The sequence below is a fragment of the Suricata suricatta genome, chromosome 1 (assembly GCF_006229205.1).
Source record: "Suricata suricatta isolate VVHF042 chromosome 1, meerkat_22Aug2017_6uvM2_HiC, whole genome shotgun sequence".
Classification (NCBI taxonomy): domain Eukaryota; kingdom Metazoa; phylum Chordata; class Mammalia; order Carnivora; family Herpestidae; genus Suricata; species Suricata suricatta.
The window spans coordinates 14,239,288-14,265,922 of record NC_043700.1 but is presented as its reverse complement, the minus strand read 5'-3'; the positions used below and the strand labels follow the sequence as shown (position 1 = coordinate 14,265,922).

Below are 26,635 nucleotides of genomic sequence, written 5' to 3'. Positions count from 1 at the left end.
ATCAGCGGCGTGGCTTGCACTCCTTTTCAATCCCACAGTAGAGTGTTTGGAACTTGGGGACATTTTCACCCGCTCCGTCCCTCTTCAGCCCCTCCCTCCCTTGCGGGCGGTGGGCTGTGCTCCATCGTCCTTGGTTGCCGGTTAGGAAACAGGCAGTCTTTCTAAATGAGGAAAAGTGCTGGCATTTGCCTTCCGCCCCTGGCCTCCCTATTGCTGTGACTCGGTCTGCTTTTGATGAATGGCTAGGGAGGGTGGAGGATAGTTACATTTCCTGTTGTGGATTTTCAGGAATCACCAAGGGTGCTGTCAAGCCTGCAGTCATTTATTAGTTTTCAGACCGACTGCACAGAGCATTGGAACTTAGGAGCCTGCACTTTTTGGTGCTTTCGGGGCAGGTGCAGACAGGGGTGGTCTGGTGACAGACTGAGTTCCAAAGATGGATTGGCTTGATGTGAGACAGACGCGCGCTGCCTTACCAGGACCTGTTTCACGCATGCAAGCACACAGATTCAGGATTCTCTGCTTTTCTCAACGCCCATCCTTCCTTTTTTGGACGGAAAAAGGATGGAAATAGAAACGTAAAAAGTCGTGGCAAAACTTGTCCTTTCTAAGGAAACCTCGGAGATGGAATGTTTAGAAATTAAACTGGCATTTCTAAGGGGTAATGTTGGAACATCAATTGATTGATGTGGCAAAGTCCGGAATGTCGCTGTAATTAGTGAATGATTATAATTTATAACTCAGTCTGTTGTGTAAGAAGTTAGATTTTGGCCTCTTAGATTCAGGAGCCCTGTTCCGTGATGGTTGGTAATTGCTTCTTAATAGCACACACTTATATATTTCATCCTTGGCAAGTTGTCTTGTTTCTTTTGAAAAGTTCGAGATAATTTTACCTATTTATTTACCTGTAAAAATGTCATCATAGCCAAAAGTAAGAGTTTGCAGTTAAGTTGGAAGCAAATTATGGCAAAGAAATGGTTGTGATAAGCACAGCTCTGTGAATATGGCCCCACTCTTCTCTTACTCTGCTTTCTGAAGTACTTTATTAGGCAAATATTCAATATACTAACGCTAGTTGAGGATGGAAAATTTGAGACTTTGGATTTTAACTTCAGATGTGCGTCCGTTGCTGTTTAATGGTACTTTTGCAAGGACATTGTACTTTTATTCCTAGGATTGTCGAACATAAGCTCTGTTGTTTCTAGAACATTTTCACACAATTTCCTTTTGATAGAGAACAGAACTCTCAGTGGGGTATCTGGGACACGGCTCTGTTTTGTGCTTTATACCAAAAAGGGCTCAGGGCAGATAAAAGACTTTATTTATTCATTTAATAAATATTCGTGAGCCACTCACTCTGCATCAGACCAGGTGCTAGGATCTGTGAGTTCAACTGCGAACAGGAACACAGCTTCCTTGCCCTCTAGAGAAGTTGCCTGGTGGTTAGTGAGCTGATCATACTCAACTACAAGATAAATAACAGTGATTATCTTTTGGGGTTAGTGCTATGGAAGGTGATAATAATACTGAAAGGCATATCTGACAGGGTTGCTTTGGGGAACAAATGAGATACTGTGCATGAAAGAAGATTGTAGAAGTTGTGGCAATCTACAAATGTGTAAGGCCTTAACTTGCAGAATTCTGTCATTATTATTAATGTGAAAAAGCCAGGAAATCAAGACTGTGGATTAAACACTGACTTTCTCCTACAGAATTTTCAGCAAAAAGGGATTTACCTCTCCTGAGAGTATATGGATAATGGCAAGGAATTAGACACAGAATAGCTATTTTATGTAAAGCATCAAAAATTTAACAGTGAAATATAATGTCAGTGAATTTTTTCCTGTCTGAAGGGAAGTTAGATGGTATCCATGGAGACCAAATGATATGGAAATACCAGTGATTGGACTGATGTATTTTCTCTCTCTCCCCAACCTTTCTCCCCGCCTGCCCCCTACCACGTATATCATAAATCTTCTCAGGCTCCGTGTGCTTTAGTCTGAATATTCTTCACCATTGCTTGACACTCTTTAATTCATTATTTTTATTACACGTATGCCCTTAGCTGATTTTAGTATTTTGCCAGAACACCTTTAATGGGACTTGGGTAACTTTCATTTATTGAATGCTTACTATGTGCCTAACACTATGTATGTGAAAATAAATAAAATAGTATATATTTATGAAATATATAAAAGTATATAAAGCAGGGGCACCTGGGTGGCTCAGTTGGTTAAGCGTCCAAGGTCATGCTGTCATGGTTTTGGGCTTGAGCCCTGCATCGGGCTCTGTGCTGACAGCTCAGAGCCTGGAGCCTGCTTCGGATTCTATGTCTCCTTGTCTCTCTGCCCCCTCCCTGCCCCCCTCCAAAAAATAATATTAAAAATGTTTTAAAGTATAATACATAAAAATAATATAACTTTCATAAAATGTCAGTTATACTATATGCTATATGATATAATAATATATATTACTGTAATAAAGTCAGTTCTTGTTTTCCTCTGTATGAGATGCCATGTTTTTCTCACCTGGGACAGGACATCAGGGCTTTCTGCCCCTTTATGCCCCGTGTGCCCTACTTTTGTCCTGCGTGTGATCAATATTTGGTGCAGTGTCTGCCCAAGGCAGGGTTGAGGGATGGCCCTCAATGGAGTGGCTGGTGGGAACGAAAGTGAGGAAGTTTGACTAAATCTCGATTTTCCAACCAAAATTGATAAATTATCCCTGGGTCGTTAATTGGTTGAATGAACACAAACATTGTACGCTCATATCATTAATTTATTATTTATTGACAACCAGCTCTCCGGATAGTGGAAGGCGCATGCACTTAAGTGTCCAGAAGCCTGAACTTGACTTTCAGCCCTTTTATTAAGTCTCCCAATCCCTTCTTCCTTCTGGACCTTAGTTTTCACATCTGCAAAATGGGCCTGCATAGTTCTGTTTTCTTTAGGGCATGGGGCCTACGTGTGTCTCAACATCCCCTGGGGGAGCAGGCTTTCAGAAGCCATGGAGAATTTTTAGACTTAAGACTATCAGAAATGCGTTTGTCTCTCTGATTCTTTCACCCAAAGAACCCCCATCCCCAGCCTTCACACAAGCCTCTGATATCCACCAGGGTCTCCTAGATCCCTGCCCCTCAGATGTGTGGGCCACAGCAAGGGTGCAGAGGTACCGAATCAAGGCTCTCTTCCCAGGGCCAAATCTGTAATTTTTTCCATCGACTCAGAGTCCCCACTGTGTAGAAAGTAAGCACAGGGAACCTGTGTTCCACGTTTTAGAATGGGCTTTGAATGGGGAGTGACCGCGCCACTTGTCCTGTCCCTTGCCCAGGCCGGCTGGGCGGTAAATCCTTGGGTCCGTTCCTGAGGGAGGGAGAGAGAGAGTAGGGCAGGAAGGGGAGCACAGAGAGTGAGGCAAGAAAGACAAGCGATTCTGATCAAGCCCTTTTATTGAAAAAGAATCAAACCTTTATAGGATTAGGGGCGGGAAACTGGCCCAGGTTGGTTGCCAGGTAACAGAGTCAAATGATTATTAGAGAAAGGGGAAACCGATACTGAAACTCCGAACACAGCATCAAAGGAAGCGCCCAGACTTTCGTCTGCAATAATGGGCAGAGGAAGATTAGTGCTGCATAAACCCGAATGCGGTTTGATCTTTTGTTCATTTTGGCTTTTCTGGCTCAGTATGACTGTCTCCTGGACCAGGAAATGCACTCTCCTAGCCTCCAGATGTAAATCTTGTTTTTTTGGTTGCTCCCTGGAGAGGGATATGTCCTTGCCTGAGGTGGCCAAAACTCGGCAGCTCCCAACAGACTCAGAGTCCCCGCTGTGTAGAAAGCAAGCACAGGGAACCTGTGTCCCACGTTTTAGAATGGGCTTTGAATGGGGAGTCCGCCGTCACTCAGTTGGCTCTGCTCTTGTTGACCTTGCTGGTCATACGAGAGTGACCATAGTGTCAGGACTGTGGTACTTTGAATGTTCCATTCTGGAGAGGCAAGAAGGACTCAGTTTTATGGCTATGTCTCTTTGCCTAGGAAGGCCATAAAGAATTATGGGTTTGTTTTTTTGTTTGTTTCTGTAGTATTCAGCTTTGATAAAGCGGAGAAAACCGGAGTCGAGCAAAAATGTCTCCTCTGTCTCCTGCTCTCTGCATGCCTCATTGTCCCCATTTTTATGAGAAACATGGCTTGTGTGGTTCTTTCTGAGCATGTTTATCTCAAGGGCAAGGCTGCTGTGGTTCAACAAAATACCTCCGTTTGGGATTTTGTGTGATAAAGTTCTGTCCAGTTTTCATTAATCCAGTATTTTCTGAGAGTTCACTAGTTGCTCTGTAATCTTCGTAAATCATTTCTTTTTCAGGCGTACTTAGCAATCTGTTGCTACACTCGCCCACCCAGTGTGATCGAAGGAAAGATGAGTTTCCAATTTAATTTGTTCTTGTTGAGCTAATAAATGCCAGGTCTGTGCAGGATCTAAAGAAATGCTGTACGGCTGGAATACACTGTCCTGGCCCCCTAATCTTAGAATCCTGCTGACTTTGCCATTTCATGAAGTTGACATTTTTGAGTGAGAAGGGACCGCATACAAATTGGTTTTTTTCAAGTAATATCTAACGTGTTATTTTTGAAGAGAGCTTATTTTTTGGTTCTCCTTACCCTAGAATTAGTGAGCAGGGCGAGGAGAATTAACACTGGTGAGAACAGTGTCCTAACACCTGGGTAGGGTGTCTGGGTGCATGGATGGGTGTGGGAGGGAATTGGAAGGTGACAGTTTTGGGGGGGAGTGAGGTGATGAAGAAAGAGGACAGGTGTAGGGTAGGATGGTGCCTCCTGAATTCTTGTGTGGGAGAGAGAGGCGGGGGGAGAAAGAGAGAGGAGAGAAGGAATCAGGCAGGTGGGTCTTCGGTCTCACTACGGATATCACTGAAGGACTTTCCGGGTAGCAGGGAGCAGGTTGGTGGTTGATGAATAGTAACTGAGGGGCACGTTGCGATACTGGAGGACCCACCACCTCCCACTTTGCAAAACGAAGACTTTTTATCCTGGGGAATAAAGTCTGATGGGAAAACCGCTGGAGCACCAGCCGACTTGAGGCAAGTGCCCAGGAGACTGTGCACAGTTATCACTTGGCCTGGCTTGTAGCCACCGTAGAGGTAGTCATGCCGGAGCCAGAGCGGGTGGAGGACTTGAAGCCCCCACTCAAGACCTCAGACTCCATCGAAAATTGCCTTTGGAGGCAACGATGGGCCCTGAGAGAAAGCTACATGGTGATAACAATTTTTAGAGATGTTGTAATGGCTCTCTTAGACCCGTGCGGGTCTTCCTTGCTGCTGTTTTATCCTTGTCGGGTTGTAGGACGTGACCAGGGATCAGGAAATCAGAACGGGCCACTTCGGTGTTTCCCTGAAGAGTATTTGGCACAAGTTAGGACTGAACCATGCATGCCGAAGCTGGGTCCCGCAGGTCACTGATTTGGAAACTGAGCACTCTGCATTGCAGTTGGGATTGGACATCGCAAGGAACTTTCTGGAATTCAGTTTGGTGTTACATGTTTGAAGTTTTAAAGATGTTAAACTCTCTGTTCCAGTAATTCTACTTCTAGGAACCTAGTCATGTGAAGTAACCAGAAACGGTACAAAGATTTATGTACGAGGATGTTTATTGAATTAGCTTTTGTCATAGTGAGAATTTGGAAACAACCTAAATACCCAACAATGGGAATGTATTTAAGTGAATTATGGCACACCCAGACAATGAGTACAAATGGCTTGTAAAATTCATGTTTTTGCATTTAATGGTAGAAAAGTGCTTGTGCTGAATGTTGAGTGGAAAAAAAGAGATACTTCATGGTGACTCTAATTCCATTTAAAAAATGTGTGCGTGTATCTGTATGCACACATCTAGCTTTTAAGGAAAAAACTAGAAGAAAACATTTGGCTGGTGGGATTGAGGGTGTTTGGCTTTCCCCCCCTTGAAACACTTGTATTTTGCGAATTAATGTAACAGCCCCGTTGGCTTCTATAACCACAAAAATATTCTCAAGACAACTCTTGTCCTGTCCCGTCTAACCTCATCTCTGATAAATGTAGGATCAGGACGTTGCTAAGGGGGATGTTGTACGTGAACTTGGCTGTTCTGGAGCTCTTTCTGCCTTGACGTATGGAGCCAGGCTCTGGAATCCGGGCTTTCCCCGCCAGGGCTAAGCGATGCCTCCTCTGGATTCAGCTCTTGCTGCTCGAAGTTATGGAGACGGAAAGCTCCTCAGTGAGGGTGGGACACGCTGTTGTGTTGAGAACTGTGGAGGGTCAGAGATGTTCCCTCCCTTCACAGCCACGTCCTTTACATGCGTGAATGCTGCAGAAGCAAGACCCTGGGCTAAAAGAATTCTTTATCCATCTCCACCGCCAGGTCAACGGCCAGAAGGATGTTGCAGCAGTAGTCGCCCATACCCGGCGCCTCAAGTGATGCTGGGAAAATGGGCAGGATGTGGGTGTGGGCTCCACTCTGTAGACGGTGTCAGAGCAACTACCCCTTTGCTCAGCCAAGGGAGAAACAGGGATGGGGGGGAGTCCAACAACAGCCACCTTTGCTCCTTTGAGAGGGAATGGAAAGGATCCAGGTTCTAATCCTGACCTTTTGGAACGTAAGGTTTTTTTCTAGAGGTGTTCTTATGATCTGGGTTTCATTCCTTTGGAAATGTCCTGGCACCCTGGAAACATAACCCAGGGACCCAGTCCGGGCTGTAAGCAGTTGGCCCTCTTGAGCAGATAAGACTTAAATTATCCTGTTGGATCAGAGCAGTTAATTTAGACAGATGGCTAAGATCCAATGTTCACGGCATGTAAAAAATAAAATGTTTCTGGGGGAAGTGGATGCAAACATTCCCTATCTTGGAGGGCACTTTTGGGGATAAGCCCGGAGTGTTCTACGTTAAGAAATGAATCACTGGGTTCTACTCCTGAAGCCAAGAGTGCGCTGTGTGTTAACTAACTTGAAAAGAAAACAAGAACAAAATCATCTCCTATCTTTATATCATATATACTCTCTGTCTTTATGTTGCATACACTCCTGTGTCTTGGGCGGCTGGCGTGTCTCCCAGAAGCCCCGAGGAATCCCGGGAAGTTTGATGTCCTCACAACAACCTTCACTGGAGAATGACTTTGGGTGCGACTCAGCCAGAGTGTAACTGAAGACGTCTCACAACTGTGGAGCCTCAGACTCCCTTCTTTGTGTCTGAGAAAAAAATTCAGTTTTGATCCCTTTGCAGATACTGGAGATATTTTTGGATCGTTACGAATTTTGAATTGTTATGGGTAGAACTGTTGCCACTTCAGAGGCAGAATACCAAAGCACAGCTTGAAAAAAAGATAAGGACTGATTAGGACAACACCGTCCAATACAAATAAAACATGAGCCTCGTGTGTAATTTTTCATTTTCTAGTAGCCATGTTAGGAAAGTAAAAAGGGAGCAGTAAAAATAACTTTTGTAATATTTTATTGAGCTTAGGATGTCCAAAATATGATCATTTCAACATGTGATTCAGATGAAATTATTAGTGAGGTCATTTAAGTTGTTTGTTGTTGTTGTTGTTGTTTTTCATACCGAATCTTCAAGATCCAGTGTGTCTTTTACAGACCTGTGTGGCACATCGGAATTCAGCCTGGCCACGGTTCAAGAGTGCAGTGGCCCCCGGTGGCTGCCGTGTTGGGTGGTGCAGGATTGGGAAATGAAGCAAGATGTGAAGAGAAGTCTGGGGAAAAGTTGTAATCCAGGGACTAAACCCAACAGGACTGAGGGGGAGCGGATTTGAGTGGTCATTGGGTGATTTCGGTCATTGGGTGAGAACTGCTTGCACCTCCCTGCCTCCCCGTGCAGAGCCCACCTGTTCTCTTCAGCCTGAGATAGTGGAATGCTCCAGATTTCTTTAGGGGTAACCTGCTGTATGTGCCATCCCATCAGCCACAAACACCTGGACTCCTTTCTAGCCTCTGGGCCTGTGAAGAAAATAGTTGATTCCTTGGGTTTTTGCATTTTATCGCACGTACCTGGCAAGTTACTTGTGAGCTGGGGATCGTGTTGTATTTCTTTGCATCCCGTGCCAGTACTTGATACGCAGTAAGAACTAGATAAATATTTGTTGGTTTGATTTTCAGCCCTGAAGCAAAGGTTAGCTCAGAAGGCTGAATTCCAGTTTGGAATGGATGACACAGATCTATCTACTTTGTGTTAAAAACCAAGTGGCATCTGTATTGAGCACATAAACGTTGAGATTTGTCACTTTGCATGAGGATTTGTCACTTTGTGTTAGGTGTTCAACATTTTGAAGGTGAAAAATTGTTTTTTTCCCCCTCCCTTGTACCCAGGACTTGACAAAAATCTTACCAGTCCCTTTCTTCTTTTTAAAGAATATTTATTTATTTGAAGAGAGCACATTCATCTAGCAGGGGAGGGGGAAAGAGAGGGAGGGAGAACCCCAAGCATGCTCCGTGCTTTTATCATGGAGCGGGACAAGGGGCTCGATCCCATGAACCATGAGATCATGACCTGAGTTGAAGTCAAGAGTCAGACGCTTAACCGACTGAGCCATCCAGGTGCTCCTGTCCCTTTCTTTGACATTGAAGTTCCAATGAGCACACTAGCAGCTTCCTGTACATGTAAATATAAATAAGCTGTGCTCACTGATAAACTGGCGATGCGTATTTGGGAGCTGCTACTTTCTTGGTGGTGTAGTCATTGACAATGACTTTATTATCAACAAACACTTAGCCATAACGTATATGCAGTGAAATTCTTCTCAAGCCAAGTTACAGTATTTTATAGTTGCCTTCATTTGTTCCCTTTGACGATAATTGTTGGTTTGAAGCAACCGACTTCGCACAGAGCCAAGACAATTTATTTTTACTGAAGCCTACCTAAGAACTGCTGAGGTAGCTTTTCTCCACGAGGTTAAATACGACCTTCACTGAATCATGTTAGCAGGGCCAGCAGCTAGAAAAATAAAGACTAAACCAAACCTTCAGCAAAGAAATTCCCAGCTGCCCAGTGGCTCCGAGCTTTTCTGATTGGTTTCTGCCAATGAAAACACTGTAGATTAGTTTTAAGTGAATTCTAGTAGGTTTGGGGATTTGCAACTGACAGAAGAACAGGAAAGTATAATCTCACTTTAAAATAGTAATCCTGAAGGCAAATCTTCATGGACTCTTTTTTAGGGGAATGTTGGGATTTTGTTCATAGGAGAAAACTTAACTCAATGTGCACTGTTTAGCAGATCTTGAAAAGTTAAGGTCCTCAGGGGAGAATGGAGACTGAGAAGTCAGACATGAGGCTGTTGCCCCAGAAGGACACTGTGGACTTGTGGGGTGCTGTGGGTGCTCCCAGGGGCCAACATTGCCCTCCTTTCTTCCCTCTATTGGAGGATAAAAGTAGAAATGGGACACCTGCAGAGGAGGCACCAGGAGGGAATGTAGATGAACTGCCCTTTCCACTTTTGGGTGTGAGTTGTCCATAATTGGTCCTACTGGTGATTTGAGAAGTCCGGATGGATTTAAAATAGTATCGGAGAGGATTTGCCTCTCTTACAGGTGCTTTTAATACATTAGGTCTTTAAAAAGTTTTTTTTTTTTTTTAATTTCTTTAAAGTCAGATTGCAATTTGGATTGAGATGAGCCATTCCCCCGGAGCAATGGGCTATTTTGATCACTGAGTGACGTATTTCACGGGTATTTACTTAGTGCTAACTCTGTGGGGAGGGAAGTGCAAAAAGGTAAAAAAGTCATGAGCTTGGACTTAAGGTAGGTAGCAGAGGATAGAGTGATGAGAATATAACTTATTTTATTTTATTTTTAAACATTTATTTGTATTTGAAAGACAAGGAGAGACAGAGCACTAGTGGGGGAGAGGCAGAGAGAGAGGGAGACACAGAATCTGAGGCAGGCTCCAGGCTCTGAGCTGTCAGCACAGAGCCTGACGCGGGGCTCGAACCCATGAAGCATGAGATCATGACCTGAGCCGAAGTCGGACGCTTAACTGACTGAGCCGCCCAGGCGCCCTGGGTATAACTAATTTTAAAGCCAGATGAAACAGAACCAAGCAGTCAGATGACTAAGACCTCAGTTCTGGAAGGTGTTTTTGGACATGTGTCTTGGACCTTCTAGAGTCTTCCATGGGCCACATGGTGTCGTCTCAGATTGCAGGCGAAGCAACAGTGCTAATATGACAAAATTTTGGCCCAGTGTACTCATTTTGTTTTCGGAAAGACAGATTCTTCTATCCCAGGCATAGAACAACATATTGCTTTGTCGTTGCTGTTGTTTTTCGACAATTCTTTCCACATTTTGTTTGGCGTGTAGAATTCAACTGTTGTGTCTTTTGTCACTCAGGAAAGCCATGTGGGTAAGTCCTCATAGCTATCTCCGTGTACTTCCCTTTCCCTCAGCGTAGATGCTGTAACCCCCAGTGCTGCCCGTAAAGTTTACTGCTCGACCCTCTGCCCGGAGGTCGGTGCTGGAGAATCCAGCCCTTTCTTTGCACATCCTGGGGAGGCTTTGTCCTCACGTGGGTTGAGGCATCCTCACCATGAAGGGGAAGTTGGCCCTTCCTTAAGTTGGAAAATCCTCCTTTTGCCTCTCTTTCTCTTTCTCTCTTATTCTTTTTGGGTGTGTGTGTGCACGCGGGTGCATCCACGCACGCTCACATGCATTTGGCCAGTGAATACTTCGGGCTGCCTGGAATCAAAGAATAATGGTCACCCGTGGCAGGACTGAAGGAAATAGTGGGGCAAGCAGTGAATTCATAAATGCCTGTCTTCTTATTTCTTTTTATTGTGGTAAAAGTTACATAACGTAACGTTTACCATTAACAAACATCTTTATATAATCCAGAGGCATTAGGTGTGTTTACAGTGCTGCATCGCGTCCACTCCAGAACTTCCTGATATCTCAAACAGAAACTCTGTGCCTGTTTTTTTAAATTTTTTAATGTTTACTTAATTTTGAGAGAGACCAAGCACCAGTGGAGGAGGGGCAGAGAGATAGGGAGACACAGAATCCAAAGCAGGCTCCAGGCTCCGAGCTGTCAGCACAGAGCCTGATGCGGGGCTTGAACTCACGAACCGTGAGATCATGACCTAAGCTGGAGGCGGACGCTTAACTGCCTGAGCCACCCAGGTGCCCCAAAACTCTGTACCTATTAAGCAAGAACCCCGCTGCCCTCAGCCCCCCCGCAGCAACCCTGGTACTTTCTGTCTATGAATTTGATCACTCTAGCTACCTCATGTGCGTGGAATCCTACAGTATTTGTCCGTCTGTGACTGGTTTTTTGTCACTTAGCAAAGTGCTGTCCAGGTTCATCCATGCTGTAGCATGTGCTAGAACTTCATTCCTTTTGAAGACTGGGCAGTAGCCCCGCATTTCCTTTATCCGTCCGTCTGTTGACAGCCGCCTGGGTTATGATTATTACCATTTAGCTGTTGCGAATCCTGCTGCTGCAATCGTCCTATGAGAGGTGTCAGGCTGAGTTCTGCCTTCTGTTCTTTCAATGCAGCGGATCATCTGGTAATTCCAGGTTTCAAAATTTTGAGAAACCGCCGCACTTGTCCACAGTGGCTGTTTCATTTTACATCTTTCTAGTAATGCATGGAAGTTCCAGTTTCTCAACATCCTGGCCAACATGTGTTATTTTCTGTTTTGCTTGCTTGCTTGCTTGCCTTCCTTCCTTCCTTCTTTCTTTTTTTTTTTGATAATAGCCCTCCTGATGGATGTGAAGCAGTATCTCCTTGGGCATTTGATTTGTGTTTCCCTGCTAGGTGGTGATGTTGGGCATCTTTTCATGTGCTTGGCCATTTGTATATTTCCTTTGGAGAAATGTCTGTTTAAATCCTTTGCCCATTTTTGAATCAGTTATTTGTTTTTCTTGTTGCTGAGTTGTAGGATTGTGTCATTCTTTTTGTGGGTTCCCAAATGCTAGATGGTCTTTAAAACTAATAACGATTCCCCCCTCCTCATAGTATGAGTAGCATGTGGCACAAATACATTTAAAAATTTTTGTGACCATGGGGTACCTGGGTGGCTCAGTCAGTTGAGCGTCTGACTTCAGCTCAGGTCATGGTCTCACAGTTTGTGGGTTCAAGCCCCATGTCGGCCTCTGTGCTGACAGTTCAGAGCCAGGAGCCTGCTTTGGATTCTGTGTCTCCTTCTCTCTCTGCCCTTCCCCCACTTGCTCACTGTCTCTCTCTGTCAAAAGTAAATCAACATTAAAAGAAAAATTTAAAAAAATTTGTGATGTTGTAAAAGCAAAATTGTTGATAAAGCACCTGTTGAAGAATTGAACTACGTTACATGAAGTGAATCAGGGTGGAATGGTAAATAGGGAATCAGATAAAAAAAGTACTTAATCTTCTCACAGAATACTAGAATTGGACGTTCTCTTAGAGATTATAGTCTGCTCCGTCAGTTTTTTAGCTGCAGAAATCAAGTGGCCTGCCCAGGATCTGGTGGCCAGATGACGTACTTAGTATGTTTTGCTGAACTCAGTAGTAAAGAATTAACTTGTTTTGTGTCATATTTTGAATTCTAAAATTTCTGGTTAGAGGACTTGCAGCGGTGCCTGAATATGGTAATGAGTTAATTATAGTGACAGCTCACAGAGTGTTCATGAAAAAGACCCTCGGGTTCATCACCATTGCAGTATGAGGAGAAAAGTGAGTGAAAGCAGCCTGTCATGATCTCGAAGTTTGTGAGTTTGAGCCCTGCATCATCAGGCTGTACGCACACGGCCCGGAGTCTGTTTGGGATTCTCTGTCTCCCTCTCCCTCTGCTCCTCCCCCACTTGCCCTCTATTTCTCTCTCTCAAAATAAATAAATAAACATTAAAATAAAAAGTGAGTAAAAGCAGCTTTAGCATAACATTTGGGACATGAGACTTTAAATATAATACATCCGATAATGGTTTAATGCTGTGACTTGTGTGGATGAAAACAAATTTATTGCTGTAATAACAGATCTGTAAAGTAAAATGAACACATTTGTGTATTTATTGTGAATTATCGACCAAATGAGGAACCATTTTTTTGTTCTTATGAGAGCTATGGTAGATGAGGAAATTCAGTGAAATATCACAGCTGTGCAGTAGCAAATTTATGTTGCTTTTATGTTGTGCTCAAATTTTTCATTTCACCTGGTCCTTTTGCAGGGTTGGTCTTTATTAAATCATACAGCCTGGCAAGGTAACATGGATTATAACTAAGAGTGAGTTGTAAAATAATTGGGAAGAAAATACATAATGTCTCTGCATAAGGCAGCGGGGGGGGGGAATTTATATTCCCTTCTGGTGTAGGACCCAGGTTTTAAAAAAGAGTCCTCAAAATTCACCTCAAGTGCTATGAAAACAAATATGATAATGATGAAATTAAGTTGAAGACTTCTTTCTGCAAGCATGTATTTTAAATGAAACTCTCAAGAGATTTAATTCCTTCCACAGACAGTTTTGAACCGGGTGTGTGAAGTCCTGTGCTGTGGAGATGTAAAATTGACAAGTTCATGTTCTTGAAGAACAGATCATTTACTTAGACGGGCGTGTAAATAACCATCTGTAGTAACAAAAAGAACGAAATGTGTGCTTAGGAAAAGCCCGGCCAGGCTGAGGAGCGGTGTCTTTGACCAGCGGAGTGGGGTGTGTTTCACTCCCTAACTCCCACCTACCAGGAGGAGGATGGCGGTAGCCAACCGGGCGCCGGAGGGGGAGCGGGGCATCTTTGGTTTAAAGAACAGCAAGAGTCCAGGTAAGGTGGGTTGGAAAGTCCTCCCACCCTTGGTGCATGGGGACTGGTGTGGTGTGGCGGAAGCAGATGGCTCCCAGGAGTGACAGGGACAGTCTGGGTGGCCACAGCCGCCTCAGGTTCTGTGCTCCTGTGTTTCCCAGTAGAGAGAGGCTTTGTTTGGAGGACAGAACAAGTGTCTTGGGCGGGGAGGGGTGCAAGGTGATTGAGGATTTAGAACATTTTCCCCTTGGATTTTAGAAAATGGTAGACAATTACTGTGGGTCTGGTGTGGCAGAGCTGCCAGCCTGTCGCTTTTGAGAGGACACATAAAGGGGTGTGCATTGGCCATCCCTGCACACGGTGGGCCTTGCTGAAAGGGCCGGATTGTGCTTCTGATGAGAACCAGGCCTGCCTTTGAGGTGCTTTGATACGTTTCTAAGAGGAAGTAAGGCACAGGTATGAAAATATTGTTTCATACTCGGTTTGGTTTGGTTTGGTTTCTAAAGAGAGAGAAGTGACGATGCGCAGGTGCACAGGCGACATCCAGATGCCTGGGAGCCCCGAGTTGGAGAACTGCTGGCCCACTGTGCAATGGGCTCTCGCTCTCCCCTGGGTAGTGAGACTGGCTTTTGGGTTAGGAGGCTCCCCCCGTCCAGGCGTGAGGTATCTTGTTCACGTTCTCTGAGTTATGCCCATGGAAGGCCACAGAAGGGCTGGTGCATGGATCGTTAGGGTCAAACCTCAGCTCTGGGCACTCGGGAAGCCCAGGGGAAACTGGTGGTCTTGGCTGCCCCGCGCTGCTGCTCCTCCCCATCTGCGTTCCCTCCGCACTACTGAGTCAGGATGGCGCCACCATCGGGCATGGAGGCCAGGCCAGCTTGCTTGACTGGCTGCCCTGGTTGCACGAGGGATATTTACTGGGCTCTCCATTTCACTGTAGGCATAAGGTTTGAAAACCTTATTCAAAGGCCGTAGATTTTTCTAGGTTATATTACATGTATCACATTGTGCATCTCTTATTAATGAGTGCCTTCTCGACTCTGATGATAAGTTTCGGAGTACTGCCATGGGCTCCTCAGGGCTCAGCAAAATGATGTGCATACACCCAGTACTCAGTAAATGCTGGTTGACTTACACTGTAATGATTGACCTAGTTCTCTGTTTGTTATTTCCTGGCCAGACATGGGCCTGTCTGTAGTACCGTGGAGCTTGCAGGGCTCATGTCCGTGTTGCCCAGTGAGGAACAGGACATAGCAGCAGGTGGAAAGCGCCTCAGTCATGTTCACGTGTACCCAGGGGTGTATTGGGGCGTTTCCCCTCATCGGTCAACAAGGACCCTTGTTAAGGCGCACGAACAAATGGGCCTCTGTCAATTAGCCAGCCTTGGACAAGCTTTCCAGCTGTTTCTCTGGCCCTCGCACCCTCTTCCTGTGGCGCAGCCTCTCTGTTACCAGTACAGGCCTGCCACCTACACCTCCTCCCTCTTGCCTTTGTTGTTATTCTTCCTTTTGTCTGGAATGTTCTTCCTCCCTTTTCACCTGAGGATCTCTCATCTCTCCAAGCTCAGTTCAGATGCTCCCTCTTCCTCGAAGTCTTCCAGAGTTAGTGCTTCTGGTCTTTTCCACAATACAGTAAAATGTCCCGAAAATGCCTTCCCCCCAAAATTCGCTTATATAACACTCAGGGTCACATTCTTGTGAGGCTAATGGGACGGTGTTGGGGCGGGGGGGAGTCTGTGGCAGAGAGTGAACCAGGAACCGGTGGTGTTGAGTGCTGATGTTCGGTTGTCCTGGGAGGTAGTGTATCCTGAAGTGCGTCCAAACTTCTGCCGTCATTAGTTTCTCTCCCTAGAGTCACCTTCAGGACAAGGTGCCTCATTTTGGAGTTGGTGGCTTGTGTGCCTGGGTCCAACATTGCTGTGTTAATTCTGAGGATAGAGACCATGTCATCATCACCTTTGAATTCCTTCCCTCAAAGCTGGTCATTGCACTTGGCACATAGGGCTTCTTACAGTACCTGGCTCCATAAGGTTTTTTTTTCTTTTTTAACGTCTTTTTATTTATTTATTTATTTATTGAGAGAGAAAGAGAGAGAGCAGGGAGGGGCAGAGAGAAAGGGAGACAGAGAAGTCGAAGAAGGCTCCACGCTGTGAGCAAAGAGCCCAATGCAGGGCTTGGACCCGTGAACCATGAGATAATGACCTGAGCTGAATCCAAGAGTCAGCTTAACCCACTGAGCCACCCACATGCCCCTAAATGTTTATTTATTTTTAAGGGAGAGAGAGAGTGAGATCGGGAGAGGGACAGAAAGAGAGGGAGACAAGAGGATCCGAAGCAGAGACAGCAGAGAGCCCGATGCGAGGCTTGAACTCATGACCTGAGCCGAAGTTGGACACTTAACCGAATGAGCCACCCAGGTGCCCCAGTAAGATTTTTTTGCAGTCAGATGCTCTGCCCCTGAGCTATTCCCTCCCAGTAAGATTTTTTTTGAATGAAAGTTGAGTAAGCGCGTTTCAAAAGTTTGTTAATTTGATTCTTCCTCAACTTCACGTTGATACAACTTCAAAAAAAGTTTATAAGCTCGATTCATCTGGAAAATGTCATGAAAGTAGTAAAATTATTCTTTTTTATGTCGTGCGCTTTTTGCAGTCAGTTTTCCCCCTACTTGCTTACCACTTATTCGTAGTAAGTTTTTTTCCATCATATCACGCAGCTCATATCATCTGCCTTGTCCTCCCCAGCCCCTGCCCACCATGGCTTCTCCAGGCGGGATTACCCACTTTCTTATCGCTGGTTTACAACCCTCTTGGGAGCCTCCCTGGTGTAATCTGAAATTGGCCAGAGGGCAGAGAGAGAGGAGGAAGGAGGCAGGCCACTGCAGGTTGAGGGTGGCAGTTTTAATAAGCAAAGGGCACTCCGTGTGAGGCTTGTTTTGGCTGCGGCGAGATGATAGGATGATTGGATCCCTGACCCGCCGCCCGACCTCACACCTTTATACAGAGGCCTTAGCTGGGTTCCGTCACTCTCCCGCCCAGGTGTTCTCAACCTCCCATCACTATCTCAAGGCTGTGTCCTTGGAGGGGCCTCTGGAAGCAGAAGGGCAAGCAGAACCCACATTCCAAGGCCAGGGGAGGGGCGAGGAGCCTCCTGTTGGTGAGGTCCGGCTCGCAGGTCAGCTGCCAGTCCCGCCTTTCCGCGACCTTCCCCGCACAGATCAGCACTCATTACTCACTACTACATGGCGTTACTTGCAAGGCCCTGTACTTGACACCTGTGAAGGCCTCAAGATGAATAAGAGGAGTTTCCCACGCACAAGGACTCTGTAGAGATATGCCTGTTTTCAAGTTCATGAAGCTGTGAGCTCTGGGAGGCATAGGTGGGATGTGAAGTTGGAAGGGTAGGGCAGGCTGAGTTACGGCCCAGATTTCACTGAGTGGGCCTGTGGAGCCGCTGAAGGATTTTGCGCCAGGGGATACAATGGTTCGGAAGATCAATCTGGCCACTACTATGCATGGCGGAGACCATGTTAGCGTTCCTGAAGTCGGACCCTGGGTCGTCTCCTGCTCCTGTGTGAGAGGATCTGTCTCCGTCCACTCTGCTGTTAGACGGAGGACCCGCTCCGTATTTGAAATTCTGTGGGAGGACGTCTTAGGGGGGACCAGGCAGTCATCCCCTCTCCCTCTGTAGCTGGTTCTTGCGCAGAGATGTTTCAGAGTTGCTCTTAAGATCTCTATATTGGGGCACCTGAGTGGCTCAGTCGGTTAAGCGTCCGACTTCAGCTCAGGTCATGATTTCACAATTCATGTGTTCGAGCCCTGTGTCAGGCTCTGTGCTGACAGCTCAGAGATTGGAGCCTGCTTTGGATTCTGTCTTCCTCTCCCTCTGTTCCTCCCCTGCTCACGCTCCATCTACTTCTCTCTCAAAAATAAATAAACATTAAAAAAATTTGTTTTAAAAAGATCTCTATTTATAGATGAGGAACCTGAGATCTGGAGAAGTTACCAGGCTGTGAGTGGGGAGGTTTGAATCCAGGTGTGCTGGCCACCATGCCTGGGCTCTCGCGCACGCCCTGTTTTAGCAAGGAGAGGGAAGGAGACCCGGGCCGCCCTGGAAGGGGGTGGCAGGAGGACGGAATGGTGGCCACACACTGGGCATCAGATCCATCTTCCAGGTACCGTCCCGAACTTGTCCAGCAGCCACACGTATTGTTTAAAAATATTTGAAGACCATTCAGCAGCTTGTGGGGAGACATTTATTCTTACTTTGGACGTATTTCCCTACTTAGACTGGGCATCGGTTTGGGCTCTTTGCTAGTTGGAATTCATTGGCGATCAGGATACCTTATCAATGGAATCCAACTCATGAACACTCTAGTGCTGAAATCGGTTGTGTTGGACCTCATCCTGATTTGAACATAAAGAGCTGAATTGAATGGCTCTATGATAATAATAACAATAGCAGATAATAATAATAATAGTATTCATAAGAGACCTTTATTGAGAGCTTACTGGCTGCAGGGATAACTCAAACAAGATCTTCAAAGGAAAAGTGGGCAGAGGAAAGAGGCTGTTCAGGCACAGCCTCAGCCTGTGGATGTAGACGGAGGGAGGGAGTCACTTATTCTCAGCCGAGGGGAAAGATAGACCATGCTCTTCAAAGTCAACTGTTTTCAGAGCAAATCAATTCTAGGCAACTGTTTTTTGGGAAGGCGTTGGTTTTCAACACAGTCTGCCAGTCATGTATTTGAAATCCGATGGCAGCAAACAATTTCGCGATTTTATGCAGATAGGATTTCTTAGAAGGTTCCAGTAGGCCAGTCCTTCTCCGAATCCCTGTTAACTTGTCTTTCCAAACCCAAGCACTGAAAGCGTTGCCCTCCTCTTCTTCCCTCCCGTCCCTTTCCCTTTGTCTTTTCTGTATTCACAGTGTGTCAGTGCACACCCATTGTTGGACGTAAAGAGAACTTGAGTGGTATCAACAGTTCAGGGAGGGGCGCCTGGGCAACTCTGTTGGGTTAAGCATCTGACTGTTGATTTTGGCTCCAGTCATGATTCCAGAGTCGTGGGATTGAGCCCCAAGTTGGGCTCTGCGCTGGCAACACAGAGCCTGCTTGGGATTCTCTCTCTCCCCTCTCTCTGTTCTGCCCTTTTCCCAAGATAAAGAAATAAACCAAAACAAAACAATTCAGGGACTTCAGTTGCTGCCTGACTCCCTGCCATGCCCCTCCCCCCAAGCTAGTGTGTGCGGCTCATGTACCCACTTTGTTGTCCATACTTTCCTCACATGCACCGTCTCATTAAACGTCTTCCCTACTTTCCTGGTGTCCTTGAGGACTAAGATGTCCTTTCCGGGCTGGCCTAAATGGGTGGCTTCACGGCCACCAACCTATTCGTGGAAAGAGAGACAGTCCTAAGCAAACGCCTTTCGGGAAACTCCGTGCCTTTCCAAGTGCTTTACTTGTCCTGTTCTGCAAAGGCAGTGCTCAGAGGACATGCTGATTAAGGGAAAATTAGGGTCGCTTGTTTTCCTGTTTTCCATATGGAAAGGAGGTTTGAACATGCAGAATGAGCCTGAGTCCATATGCTTTGAAATCTGTCCATGATTCTTGCTTTGCTGAATTGCAGAATCTGATGCCATCAGCGTATGGGGGTCTGGGCCCAACCACAGACCCAGTCACAGCCTGATTTCTGCCCTCTTAGGTCCTTATCACCTTCTATGAATTCTTCGGGAAAATACTCAAAGCAGGTGATGGGTTTAAAAATGCTCTTAGATGTTCATAGTTTAGATGTATCTGGGGAATAATTTCTCTGTGCAACTGCATAACAGCCTTCTTCCTTTTTCCTTGCAAGAAAGAATCTTTATATTTGCAACAGATTTCATGATTATTAATAGGTTTTTTTTTTAAGACCACACGTTTCACATATGGGTGTTTAAATTGCTTGGGACACATTTCTAGAAGTCACATGGCTGGGTCAAAGGATGACATTAAAATTTTTTGATACCTGTAGCCAAGTTGCTATCTGGAAACTGTATATATTTTTATACCATGACCCACTTGAGCTCTTCCAGATGTTTTACGTGTTTGCTCTCCTAATCCTTGCAAAGGAGAGAACAGATAGAGTCAGCTACCTGTCCAAGGTCACACAACTAGTAAGTGATTGAGCTAGAATTTGGAACCCAGCATGTCAGCCAGACTCCACGCTGCACACTGTTGCCTCCTGTGCTCCGTTACTTCCACAGCAGCCGGTGTGAGCAAATTAACACGGTGCTGTGATGAGCGCCTTCCTTCCACCAGGCCCTGGGTAAGGAGATAATCTCTTTAACTCTCATTCTTGATGCATCAGAAATGAGAGGTGCAGCATGATTTCCCTGAACCGAAACCTTTGGTCTGTACATTCTTTTTATTTTCTTAAGTTTATGTATTTATGTATGTATTTATTATTTTTTTTATGTATTTATTTTGAGAGAGAGAGAGTGCAAGCAGGGTAGGGAGCAGAGAGAGAAAGTGGAGAGAGGGAGTCCCAAGCAGGCTCTGCACTGTCAGGGCTCGAACTCACAAACTATGATATCATGACCTGAGCCCAAACCAAGAGTTGGACGCCTAACCTCCTGAGCCACCCAGACACCTTGTGTTCTGTACATTCCCAGTGAGACTGTGTGATTCACTTTCCTCAGTTCTCCCTCGTTCCATAGGCTGCAGGCTGAAAGAGGCAGGAGGCGGGAGTAAACCTCCTGCCCTCAAACCTCACCGGCTTCCTGCCTCCTCCTCATCACGTGGTCGCCAACATCACCTGTCCGGCGGGGTCAGACGGAGGTGCGAAGGTTTTACAAAGTTCCGTTTAGGGACGCCAGGTTTTAAACCCATGCTTATCTCTGCTGGGGGATCTGGTGGGAAGGATCACACCTCCCCCCCAACAGAAGTGTTTTGGTCGGTGCAGCCCCGGGGTCACACAGGGTCAGAAGACTTCCTCACTTAGAAAAAGCCCCAGACAGCTCACTTACCTTCCTGCTCTATCCTTGCTTGTGGGAAATTTGTACTGTTCTTTTTACCTCCCTCAGAGCAGAGACCAGATGAAACAAAAAGTGTTGGGAAATGTGACAACTCTGGCTCTGTGGTTTCTTTCTGATCTGCAGCCCCCAGGGTGCCTTTAGCTAGTGTTCCTGAACCTGAACCCCAGCGTTGCTGAAATGTTGCTGACCTGAGGTGGCAGGTGTCAGCCCAGCGCGGTGTCCGAGGAAAGCTTGGGACACACACCAGCTTCCCAGCATTTACGTTCGAGGCCCTAAAGGGCACGTGTGGCTGAGCCCTGTCCACGCAGGGCTGACGCCTGTTCGCGGACACCGGGTCCTCCTGATCGTGGAGCTGTGATGGGCAGTCAGCTCGGGCCAGGCCCACGCCACAGCCTCCTCTTCCTCAAATGGAATAGGGTGTCTCCCTCCGAGGGTTACCGTGCGGGTTAATGAGATCACGTGTACAAAGCATAGACTTCAATAACAGGTGCATCGTGGGTGCTCTATAGGTAGCGCCCAGCCCTACCACCGTCACGATCTCCTGAAAAATCAGGAGAGCATTTTTTTTAGAGGCCAAAAAAATGCCTCCACCTTTGCATATATTTATACATAATTCAAGTCAGTAAATAAGTGCTCTGGCCTTATGGGAGGAAGGTTTCTGGGAGGTCTTCACCTTGGCCCTTGTTACCTTAGTGTGTTTCTTTCTTCACCTGCACCCACAGCTCTCCGAACGGAATTTCCGCTCGCGTTCCACAAGCCTGAACAACCCAGACTGTATGGTACTTCGCACATTGCAATGACCTGTGCTCTTTCATTCGAAGTGGTTTTACATGATTTTAAAAAATGGTGCAGGTAAACTTTCCAGAAAGTTCTTTAAGTCGGTTTACATTTGTGCCACGGTAGGTATTTAGTCTCTGTGGTTCCGAAGATGGTGGCCACTAGGAGCTTCTGTGAAATGGGAGGGTGGTTCGTGTGCCCATCTCCTTCCTCCCACACAAACAAAAATAAAATAAACAAACTTGCTCTAACTTGGCACTCCTAAAATCATGTTTGGTAATACATTTAATTTTGGAAATGAAATGTTAAAAATGTTACAGGAGAATGAATGATGTCATCACAAATGGCATTGTGAAGGAACCCTAAAGGAGGTTTTTGAAAGAACTTTAAAAAAAATTTGTTTTATGTCTTTTATTTATTTTTGAGAGACAGAGAGAGACAGCACGAGCAGGGGAGGGTCAGAGAGAGAGGGAGACACAGAATCTGAAGCAGCCTCCAGGATCTGAGCTAGCTGTCAGCACAGAGCCCAACGTGGGGCTCAAACCCACGAACCGTGAGATCATGACCTGAGCCGAAGCCAGAAGCTGGATGCTTAACCGACTGAGCCACTTGCTGAGGCGCCCCTTGAAGGAACTTTTTACACTTGATCTTAGCCAAAAGGCCGAGAAGCGATGAAGGAACTTTTTAAAAAAGTTTTTTTTATTTTGAAAGAGAGAGCGAGAGAGGAAGTGTGGTGCAGGCAGAGAAAGGGGACACAGGGCTCGAACTCGGGCACTGTGAGATCATGATCTGAGCCGAAGTCAAAGGTTAAACCAACTGAGCCACCCAGGCGCCCCTGAAAGAAATTTGAATCTTTATTTAAGACTTTTCTTACTTTATAAATAAATACTACATACATTAGATTGGAAAAGTAAAAGCATATCCATATCGCTAGGTAGATCTAGCGCAAAGGCAGTAATTTTTAAATGGTTACTTAAGATTTCAAACTTTATAAAAATATTCCACTTTCATGCAAAAGAAGTTTGCATGAAACTTTTTGATTTCAGGACTCACATATGCTATTACTCACTAATTTATAATGCATGCCAGATTAATTTATAATGTAAGCATAGGGGCGCCTGGGTGGCTCAGTCGGTTAAGCGTCCGGCTTCCTGCTTCGGCTCAGGTCATGATCTCACGGTTCGTGGGTTCGAGCCCTGCATCAGGCTGTGTGCTGACAGCTAGCTCAGAGCCTGGAGCCTGCTTCAGATTCTGTGTCTCCCTCTCTCTCTGACCCTCCCCTGCTCATGCTGTCTCTGTCTTTGTCTCTCAAAAAACAAAAAACAAAACAAAACAAAACAAAACATATAATGTAAGCACAGTTTAAGGAAGATGATGCTGACCCCCTTCTGTAACCTGGGAACACTACTACATTCCAAGGACAGAATAACTCGAAATTAATTACGAACCCACATCCCTTGTTTGCAATCCCCAAAAAACCCTGAAAATGGAACGTTTTCATCATGACTCATGTGGCAGGATGGTCTGCCCTGAAGTGGCACAGAGCTTTCAGTAATTCCGATCACATTTTACTGCACAAATGTTACCGTGTGGATTAAAGGGTTCTCCAGATATTGTGGGGGGTGTTCTTGTTCCACATGGGATGTGCACCACATTATATTTCTAATAGCCCCACCCTGCTGAGTTTGGAAACATCGCTGGTCTAAGGACTTTGAATAAAAGAGCAGCTCTCACTTAGAGCCGGAACAGCCCCACATCCTGGTTGTTTTAGGGACGGTTCCTCATTACACGTGTTTAGAGACAAGGTGTAACTATTTACAAGGCCCCATTCGCACTTCGGGGTGTTCCATTTTGGGGGCACCTGCATGGCTCAGTTGGTTAAGCGCCCAACCCTTGGTCAGGTGGTTCAGGTCACAATCTCATGGTTCATGAGTTCAAGCCCCATGTCGGGCTCTGCGTTGGGGTGTGGAGCCTGCTTGGGATTCTCTGTCTCCCTCTCTCTCTCTGTCCCTCCCTCACTAGTGCCTTCTTTCAAAAGAAATAAAAAAAAAAAAAAGAAGAGAAGTGTTCCATTTTGGACAACCCATGATTTGGTTGCCATCCTGACCATTTGTGATTTCTTGGTAATGGGCAGTTTGGTGCTGATGGGCATCAGTTAGTTTCCAGTGAGTTCTATATGCGGCTTTAAAATAAATAAGGTTTTAGATTATATCTAGACTACCCTAAGGTAATTGGAAACATTGTTGAAAAGAAATAATTTAAAAAAGATATAGCTTACAGCTTTCTTAGATGGGATTCCCGACGGTATTTATATACATCTTGTTATCATGGTAGATCCTTGTTTCCTTATAGTAATTGCTTGTGTACAGCCTTTTACTAGTTCCCAAGCTCCTCTCTGTTCCCCCCTTCGTCATGACTGGTGCCCAGCATACAGTAAATGCATGGCCTGTTTGTTGGGCCTCAGCCTTTGCCATAGCCCAGGACCTGGGAACAGAGCGGTGAGCGAGCAGACACGGTCTTGGGCCGCATGGAGATTCTCATCAAGTCGGCAAACAGATGTGGGGGCCTGGCCTGGCCTTGGGAGACTGAGGAGGCTTGTCGAGGAAGTGGTTTTGAAGCGAAGACAGGAAGAGTGAGGTTAGTCAGTGAAAGGGGACGCTCTTGAGACCCCAGAACGGGAGGGGTGGAGGCCTGGGGGGCAGACCTGCAGGCTGGAGGTGTGGGGGGTGAGGACCAGGGATGCAGATGAAGCTGGAGCCCGGCCTGGGAACAACGGGCTCCAAACAGCTCGGCTCCGTGCATCTGCAGGGGCCGGAGGGCGGGGCCGGGCACACAGAACCGCTGGGTACTGCTCTGCTGAAGGAAGGGATTGTTCCTGGCCCACTGGCCGTGGCATTTTCTATTCCCACAGTGTTCGAGTTACTCTCCTAGAGAATAGTAAATCTGTGCTCTGCCCCGTACTCTGGGGCCGAAGTAGTCAGTGAAACGTTCCGCCAACTTAGAGCAAGTAGAACTGAAGCTTATTCAGGATTCCGAGTTCTGCAAGAGGAGGAAAAATTGTAAATGAGAAACAGGAAGCAAAACCCTGACTCATGGTGGGTGTTTCTGGAGCCAAGTGCCTGACAGGCTGAGGGAGGGGGAAGCCATCCTCATGAAAGGGATGAAGCCAGGCCGGGAAGGGCAGCCCTGAGGGGCACCCGGGGACAGCCAGGAGCCGGCCTCTAGTGGCCTCCGGAGAATCCGGTGGTGTGGGGCCTCTGGGTGCTGCACGTCTGAAAAAAGGCAGCGTGTCCTTCCGGCTGCTTTCCTGGGCTGCGGACTTGGCCATGGGGCGAGCCAGTGTCGCTGGGAAACCACCCTTGTGTTTCCAAGTGTAGGGAGCTGATAACCGCTGTTAAATATTAGCGCAAGGGTTAGGAGGCAGATGTTTGGTGCTTAACGCCGAGAGCCTTCTCACATATGCACACAGGCTCTTGGTCACTTCTGGCTTTCTAAACAACCTGCACTTTAAATGACTTATGGACTGTCACCCCTCATCTTCAGGAAATGAAGCCTCGAGCCTCCTCCGTTCACATCATTGTTGCCTGATTGTGTAATGTAATTGATGCGGGTACTTAATCCCATCGAGGTGCCTGGGTTGAAAAAAAAAACCTGCCAGCCCCTTCATTGGAGTGCCAGAGAGGGAATTTTCTAGAATGTGTTGTATTTGCAGACAAATGTCATGTTTGCTGTCCGCCCCCCCCCCCCGACTATAAATCACTCATGTACTTTACTCTTATCTTTCTGGCCGAGTCTTTTTCCTTGCAACTCATTTCAGACTTTCGTACTAATGTTGCAAGAACACTACAAAGAATTTTTCCCCCCGAGCCTTTGGAGAGTAACTTGCCAACAGGAACGACCCGTCACTCCAGAATGCTTGAGTGTGAGTCTTTCCTCCAACGCGACCACAGTGCACCTGTCAGCGTCAGGCCATTAACGTTAGCCGCACCTGATCCACAGAGCCCATCTGGGTTTGACGGTGATCTTAACAGTGACCCCAGAAGGATCCATTCAGGCTCAAGTGTCATTTCTCTTTATTCTCCCCATGGCGTGTGAGATCTTGACATTTTTGACAGTTACAAGCCTGCTACCATCTGGATGCCTGTTAGGTAGGGCTTGGTGACAGTTCCTTTGCGATCAGATTTAGGTTACGTCATTTCTGCAGGAACATCACAGACGGGGTGCTCTCTTCTCATTGCATCCTCTCAGGTGCTGAATGACTTTGATGTGCTCCTTTCTTGGTGATGTTTATTAGATCATTTGACCAAGGAGGTCACATTTGTCAGGCTTCCCTTTGGTAAGGTTATTCTTTTTTCCCTTTGTAGTGAATATTTTGTGGGATGTCCTTCGGGACCTTGGAAGCGTCCCATTTCTCACCAGCCTTTTTCACTCACTCGTTTTAGCATCCGTTGATGTTTCCTGGCAGAATTACTTCTTTGATAGCTGCTGCACGGTGCCTTTTAGTTCTGTACTCTTTCCACACTTCCTGCTTGGCATTCCGCTTTGTAGAAGAGCTTTCTCCTCTCCCTATTTCCTTCTTCATTGATTTCTGTTTCGTTCAATGGACCGTAACACACTTTCCTCATTGCTTTGACGTTCACACTGTCCCCGATTGGCTGGTGGGCGCCTTCATGGGGATTGCCCTGTCCTCTTGATGTTCCCAGGGTTCTTCGGACACGACCTTACTTTCTGGCCCCCCAGAATGGTTCCGTCTTTCCCTGCCCTAGACCTGCAATCAGCCATTTTTCCAAGAAGCCATATTTCCTTTTAGTGGAGAGTGGTATTTAGAAACTTAGCTTTCACCAGTGGTGTATTGGTGTCCCCAGACCCTCGCAGGGGCAGGGTTAGGGAATAGTGTACTGCTTGTACGTACACATGTTTGTATGTACATGTGTATGTGTACCTACACGTATTTTTTACAGCTACATTTATTTCTGTGTTTATCGAGATATATGAACTTAGTCCTTATCCTATTCCAACACCCAGATTTCTTTCTCCGTTTGAACTTCCTTCTCCAACAGTGAGAAACCTGGCTTCCATTCCCCCTAATGTAT

The 26,635-nt window shown here is 46.2% G+C and overlaps 1 protein-coding gene across 2 annotated transcripts in view; it reads left to right on the top strand.

Moving 5' to 3' along the window:
- IRF2 (interferon regulatory factor 2) overlaps nucleotides 1–26,635 on the top strand; it is an 84,282-nt gene that overhangs the window by 670 nt on the left and 56,977 nt on the right. The gene's annotated exons all lie outside the window — the stretch shown is intronic.